The sequence below is a fragment of the Eurypyga helias genome, unplaced genomic scaffold (genome assembly GCF_000690775.1).
Source record: "Eurypyga helias isolate BGI_N326 unplaced genomic scaffold, ASM69077v1 scaffold5864, whole genome shotgun sequence".
Lineage (NCBI taxonomy): Eukaryota > Metazoa > Chordata > Aves > Eurypygiformes > Eurypygidae > Eurypyga > Eurypyga helias.
In genome coordinates this window covers 230,804-238,013 of record NW_010245544.1, presented here as the reverse complement: position 1 = coordinate 238,013, position 7,210 = coordinate 230,804, and positions in this window count along the sequence as shown.

Here is a 7,210-nt window from a genome sequence, read left to right as displayed (position 1 = left end):
TGCCCTCAGATATACATGTGCAAGTTCAGCGGGTCCCATACATACCAATTTCTGTGGAAAGAATTTGGCCTTAGATGACTTCAGAGGTTTCTTTGTCAGTCCCATTTCCCAGAGAACACTGAACACTCCTACGTCTATACACCAAGTTATACTTTTCTGCTAGAAAGAAAACAGTTGTAAGGAGATACTCATTTACCAGTGCTCAGAGAACGTGACAGAATTTTGACTGGAATTTTATACCCCTAGTTAGGCTTAAAAAAATAAATGGTATTAACATGCCACTCAACAAACTGTCCCCATGCTGCTGGGAACCATTCAAGGCAGATAACAAATGTGAAGTAAGTGAAAACAGTGATGTGATTCAGTGTAAACCCTAACAAGACAACCACTCTTAAGAATAAGTAACACTCCATGTCATTTAGAGCAGGGAATACCAGCCAGCAGATGACTGTGTTCCCCATGGAACAAACATGAAATTCATATAATCAGTGTTTTAAACCAATTTCATTCTGTACCTCTCTACTGGGAGGCAAAGGTGTGGGATTTAAGATGTCATACACATTATCATGGTCCCTGGTAATGAATGTAGATGTCTATAGCATATTGGCTTTACCAACCCCAGTATGGGGTACCTTGGAGGGTCTGGGGGAGGTGGGCCACTTTACTTAAAAGAGTAGATTACTCCTACATAGCTCCAGGAAAGCTACTGCTGGAGCCAGATGCTAAATGATTAGATGTTGAAGACCTCAGTGCTGCAGCACCTAAATCCTTCTGCGGACCTGGTTTAAGAGGTCTGTGGATCTCTCTCATCAGGCACACAATGTTTCACTCCATGTCTCACATTTTCTGAAGGGAAGTGGAAAGCTGGACAAACACTGGGAGGTTGAAGTGTAATCTTGAAAGGATGCAAACAGTTCAGGTGAGATAAAGCATTTTGGGGACTACCAACTCTATGAACTAAAGCACTGATTTGCTTTCCCCCACTGTCCCAATTAACTGTTGTTTCTCTTCTTCTGAGCAGGAGATAATTCAACAGAAGACAACTGGAAGACAGTTCCAAGAGTCATGTCACTGGGGATCACGGCATATCATGAGAGCAAGGAAGCAGTTTAGGAAGGAAAAGAAGGCCACTCATTTGTTTTAATATGGAGTCTAATGATTGTAAAAGCTCTTTACACCATTACACATTGTGTCAATGCTAACTTTGTTCTGCTAGTTGGTTCATGTCCTGCGTTAAAAACCGGACTTGTGTTTTGTCTGAAGCTTTTCTGAAGAAAAGGATGACTGGAGGAAAGGAGGGTGACATCATTTTTCCTTGTATTTTGTCTTTCTCTCAGCTCATGAGGATACTACAAATTTCCTGACTCTCTGAAACACAAACAGGACAAAAGTCATCTCAAAACAGCAGCAAGGCTAAAAGTAGCTATTTTAGATGAACTGATGTCTTGACCAACGTTGAATTTTGTTCTGGTTTTTATTTATAAATAAATAAGCTAAGAAAGATGTGCACAAAGAATTATAGATCCCTAAGGGACAAACCAGGAGCCTGAAACGAGCATGTGCCCTGCTGGCTCAAGCTGCTGTTAGGAAAGCATGCTGAAATGAGAATCGAGTGGAAGTTATTGTTCTCTCAGGCAACAGTGTTCAAATGTGGAACAGTCATCCTGGCTGATCTGGTTTACATGCATACCGGAATGATTTTGCATGTAAATATGGAAGAAGAGGAGTTGAGGAGGACAAATCAACACTGACTCATAACAAGAAATAAAACTAGAACTATTGGCAGGAGGAGAAGGATCTGACTGACTTGTCACAGTCTGGTGGAAATTTTGTGAGAAAAGCTCAAAATTCATCACTGTCAATACCTATTGCAGACCAAGGTTGAATCAACCTGAGCTAACCTCAAACTGTACCACCACAGCCAAGCAGTGGAGCCTGATCTGAGCAACGCCTGCTCAGCCCATCTCCTGTCCTGGGTCTATGCCGGGGAATGAAATTTCAGCTGCATTTGGATGCTGAGGACGTTGGTATGGGCCCGCTTGGGTGTGTGGTCTGGCCGGCACGCAGGCTGCTCACTTTCATCCACGCTGAACCTTTCACTTGACTTTTGACCTTTCACTTGGCACTGTCCTGTCATTTCCTTGGTTTCACAAATTTTAGCCTCTCACTTGACCTGTGAACTGCGGCCTTTCACTTGACCTCTGATCTCATAAATTCTGGAAGCTCATACACGTAATCGCGGAACAAATAAACAAAGCGGCTGCGAGACGCTGCCTCTGAATGGAGCCCAAAGGGCTGGGGAGCGGGAGCCCAGCCCCGGCGTCCCGCCTCACCCCATGGATGCGTCCCTTTGTTCCAGCCAGGCCTGGCATCTAATCAGTGTGAAGGACATTGTACTCGTCTGCGACCATACATCAGCGCTGCTGCGTCATGTCATGGCAGTGGAAAGGGATGTGGGATCGCACAGCCCCCAACTTTGCTATGGATGACAAATTCAGCTCAGCAGATCCTCACCCACAAACGAGTGCAGTTTAATTGAGCTCCCTAAAGTCCTGGGAGGGTCTTATCAGATAAAATCACCAAAATCAGTATAAGCCTCTCACCGTAGGCGTTGGATCCTCACCAGGAGAGGAATCAAACCACCCTGAGCCCTTTTCTCCCTCCTTGAAGCTAATCCCAAAGGCTTCCAAAGCAAAGCAATGTTCAGCCTTCAATGCAGCGTGACTGCGTACGATAAGGGAACTCATGGTAAGTCAACTGGGTGAGATAATGTTCTCAGCTGTGAACAGGTCTGGTCTTTACTGAATCCATAGCAGGGCTGGCACACCGGATGGCAGAAACAGTGTAAGAGATCGCAGCCAAAGCAAGTTAACAACTTCTTTACAAAATAAATGAATTTCATATAAGAAGCCATAGCAAAGGTGGAATCTCACAGCTAGATGAAGTTTTACACAGGGGTAAGGTCTTCAGAGAAACTTCAAGCATATCCATCTTCCTGCATAAGTAACCTAAAAGCATGCAGATATTTTAGTAGTCCAGTCATTTGTTTTGTCTCTCACTCCCAGTTCTTTTCAGGAATCCTCAGATGAAAAACGTCAACACTGTAGGCACAACTCATAACGCTGCTAACCCAGAGCAAACCCCAAACTATGTATTTTCTCCTCCTCTTCTTGGTAGAGGGTAAGAGAGAGATTAGAAGAAAGCTGTAAAAGAGATTCAAGGACACATCTGTGGCTGGTGCCTTGAAAGCAAAGCAGCTTCTCTTTGGTATGGCAGGGACCTAAACCAGAGCAAGTGGCACAAGCAGCTCCTACGTAGAGTGTAATTGTACACGAGTCGGAAGCAAGGTGACATGGGAGATAGACAGAAGCAGTGCCAATCTGCCAAGCCATCGCAGAAGAGATCGCTAACAAAAAGGAGCTGAGGGTCCACTGATTTATTCTGACACATAACGTAATGAACCAGTGCATGCTGTCACTTTACTTGAATTCAGTGTGATTTTACATTTTGGAAGCAAACTATTTTAAATTCATGGGAAGAAGGACTATGCAGAGAAAGCCACTGGATAGAGAGGACAGTCAAATCTTTGTGTGCCTCCAGTTATAGGAAAAGATTTCAAAGTTTCAGATGAAATTTTGCATGTTGCTGCAAAAAGGAGAAGTGCTTCTCACTTGTAGGTGAACAGTCTTTGTGTGAATTTCCAATATAAAACCACTTTGCAAAGTAATAAAGTATATATATTGCATTTCCAGCAATGCAGTCCTTTTCTTCATTAGCCTCTTCAGGGAAAGCTCAAGGCTTTTTTGTTTGTTTGGGAAGACTGTCAGATCCGGTGGGGCTTTTCTCAATTATAAAAGCTTGTAGTATAAGCTTACTGCGCTCTTGGCTCTGCAAATTGATGCTGAAGACTGCGCAACACTTGCATTTATCCCAGGCAGGTCTTCTCTTACATGATTTCGGTCATCCTCCAGCTTGTCTGGAAATGCCAGAAGTTGTTATTGGAAGGAAAAGGCAAGTGGTGTGGGTTGAAGAAAGATTATTAATGAATTTTTCTAAAGGGTAATCTTCCCACTGTGCTTATTAAATGCTTTTGTTACTGATTTTACCAGAGAAAGTAGGGGTGTGTAAACAAAGCGGGTAGAATTTTTTTGATACTTAACAACACAAATAGCAAGTTATCTGCCACAAACCTGAAACTCGTTCTTCACCCTTTAGGACTGAAAAAGGCTCAAGGAGTGGTGATTAGGGATGACTATATAGTACCAATGAGGCACACCTTGATAAGGACCAAAGTGAAGAATTAAGACGAGATTATTCACTGTTACACAGCACATTGCTGGGATCTCAGGGACACCACAGGCAATTGAGTCACCCACGGTGAATAAAATACAGACTGGAACAGGTTCACAATAGGGTTACTTGGACAGACTGTCTACGAGAGGGAACCAAAGGAGTCTGGATTGTTTAGTTTAAGAAAACAGAAGAACCTGGCAATTCTTACCCAGCTCTGCTTCCCACCAACCTCAGTGGGAATAAAGGCTGTTCGTTTCCTGACATTACTGGAGGTTTTGTCCTAGAATACAATGGGAGCAGAATCAGATCTTGAAGAAGAAAAACAGAATTGGACCCAGAGGAGTCAGGGCTGGGAAAGACCCAGCACGTTCTGGTTTGAATTGAGCAGTGCTATAAAAGGCCAATAAAACTCATATTGAAATACGAGCTAAAAGAAGTGCATATCACTGAATTATGTTGGTCAAGACAATTAATCGAGTTTAAGTGCTGGATGGATATAATTTTTAAAAATGCTCTAATTTAGCTCAAGTAAGTCCATGTTGTTTTCTTGTGGTTAAACCTCCTTGTTAAAAATCACCTTGCCCATATAAGGAGAGCAATAAAGAGCCAAAGCAACTTTTTCTCACGCTTTACATTCAGAAGCTTTTTTGCTATGGTGTCAAAAGACTGGAATCCCATTTCCTGCCCCTAATTTCAATGACCAGCGTTTTACTGTCAATATATTTATCGAGCAGAAAGTAAATTATTTTATTAGACGCGTTGTTCTATTTCCAAGATAAATCTCAGGAGGTAACTTTTATGGAAACTAAGGGGAGAGTCCAAGGAGGCCCATTTAAAGCCTGTAAGCACCTGAGTCCTGTTCACCTATTTAAAACTTCCTGAATACGCTCAAAATGCACTTTCATCCAAAACCAAATTAACCACCATTGGCTAGTCCTTCTATGCTCATAGTAATTAGAATCTAACAGCTACGATACACATATTTGAATTCCTCTTGATCCCAGTATTTAAAAGCAAGCTTTAGCCCTTGTTGCATAAAAGCTCCCATACACCTCTCCCAGCCCGACTGGGATGATGTTACATTCAGATCCTCTTCAGCAGTGTTCCATGTAGAATGAACAATTACAGCTTTTAGACACAGTACAAAAAGCTACGGCCTGGATGAACATTGGAAAACCAGAGACTGAAACCTAATGGTAATGTTGATTGGCAGAAAGTAACCATGAGATTTAGCAAATACATCCATCTGCTCACACCCCACCGAGGTAATGCGGTTGTCCTTAGGAGGGAGGTGGACACTAATTGCATAGCTATCAGCAGAAGGCAGCAGACGATTTTTTGAGGCACGAAAGGCAATGGGAGCGGGCCAGAGGTCTGGGCACACAGGGAGCAGCTGAAACTCAGATAACATATTCTCATTTCAATTTAAGTAGTAATATCTGACTTTGAAAACACTGAGCATCTCTTTTATAGAAAGCAGGAACACAGAATGATTCCACTAGGGGTGTTTAATCATTCAAGGATATTTCCTGGGCCAATCTGAGTATACAGATACCTCAGAGTTTTCTATTCTATCTTCTGCTGTGTTTTTAACTCCACTTTCCCCTCCGATCGGACCTCCAGCTGTAGGCAGAGCCATACCAGGAGGCAGTGAGGTTCTGGGCATGGGTGTGCACATGCAGCGAAGCATCCACCATATGGGGACCAGCCAGAACACTTGGTGTGGACCCACATGCGGACCCCACTTGCAGCACATAAGCCACATGAGCCATCACTTGCTCACGGCACACGGGATTTGGGGTTGTCCATGCATCCTCCAAGTAGTCCCAGCATGGGAACACTGTTCACCAAGTCCCATCCATCATGCACCCTCTCTGCTCCCGGGCCTCCCCCTGCACGCCTGGTCCCTTGCGAGCCCAGCCCTCACCATAGCACTGACTTAAAGTACAAATAAGTTAATGAAACTGCAGTATTTTTTCCTGCGCAGACCTGGACTATTTCAGCCACGAGCAATGTGAGCAGCCACAGGTGTTGCACTAAAAGTAATAGAAAGTGTCTCCAATTGTAACAGTGGAAGCCCTGTTTCAAAACACCTCCCTGCTTTTTATTAATAGTTGGATTTCTTTCTATCAGCAGTCACGACCACGTTTACCTTATTTTTCAGCATAAATATTTTGCTAAGAAAAGATCCACTAAAAATTACTAATGCTTTTTTGGTCAGCATGTAGTTCAGCAAGCTTTCAATCTTTTCACAGAAGGGGAGAACATAAACTTGTGATTGAGAAAAGAGAGGAAACCAGGGGTTACAGAGGTTGGGAGGCCAAGTAGTATGAAACAGACCCCCTCCGTCAAGTAAAAAACTTGGCAGGATAACTAGAAACAGACCAACCCTAAATCCAAGGGTTCATGAGCAGTAACATAATTAGCTAGAATAAAACTAATATTCTAGTGTTAAATTTCACCTCAACACAGAGCAGTAGTTATTAGAGAGACCAGTGAGAATGAGGAAAGATGTGTTTCATTTAAGAAATTTACACTGAGCGGGAAAGCACACACGGGGTTATTTCCTAAAAAGCCTATTTGGATGCTCCGAGTGAGTGCGCTCTCATCAGCTGCCTGCTCCAAGGTGGATGTGTTTATCAGCTTTGCCCAAAGCGTCTGGTAAAGCCCACTCATGAAAATCATGAAACCTTTGTTTCTGGGGAAAGAATGACAAATACATTGGAAAAAAAGTTGAACAGCAAATGTTTGACCACTGCTACATCACAAGATGTCAAAAGAATTCCACATTGGCTACCTTTGCTGGGGAAGGCAGGGTTAGCTTGGCTCAAAAATAAAATGGCCCCAGAGGCCCTACCAAAATCCCCCACAAAAAACTGAGGTTTCAGCAATAGCGAACACAATTTCTGCTTTCCTT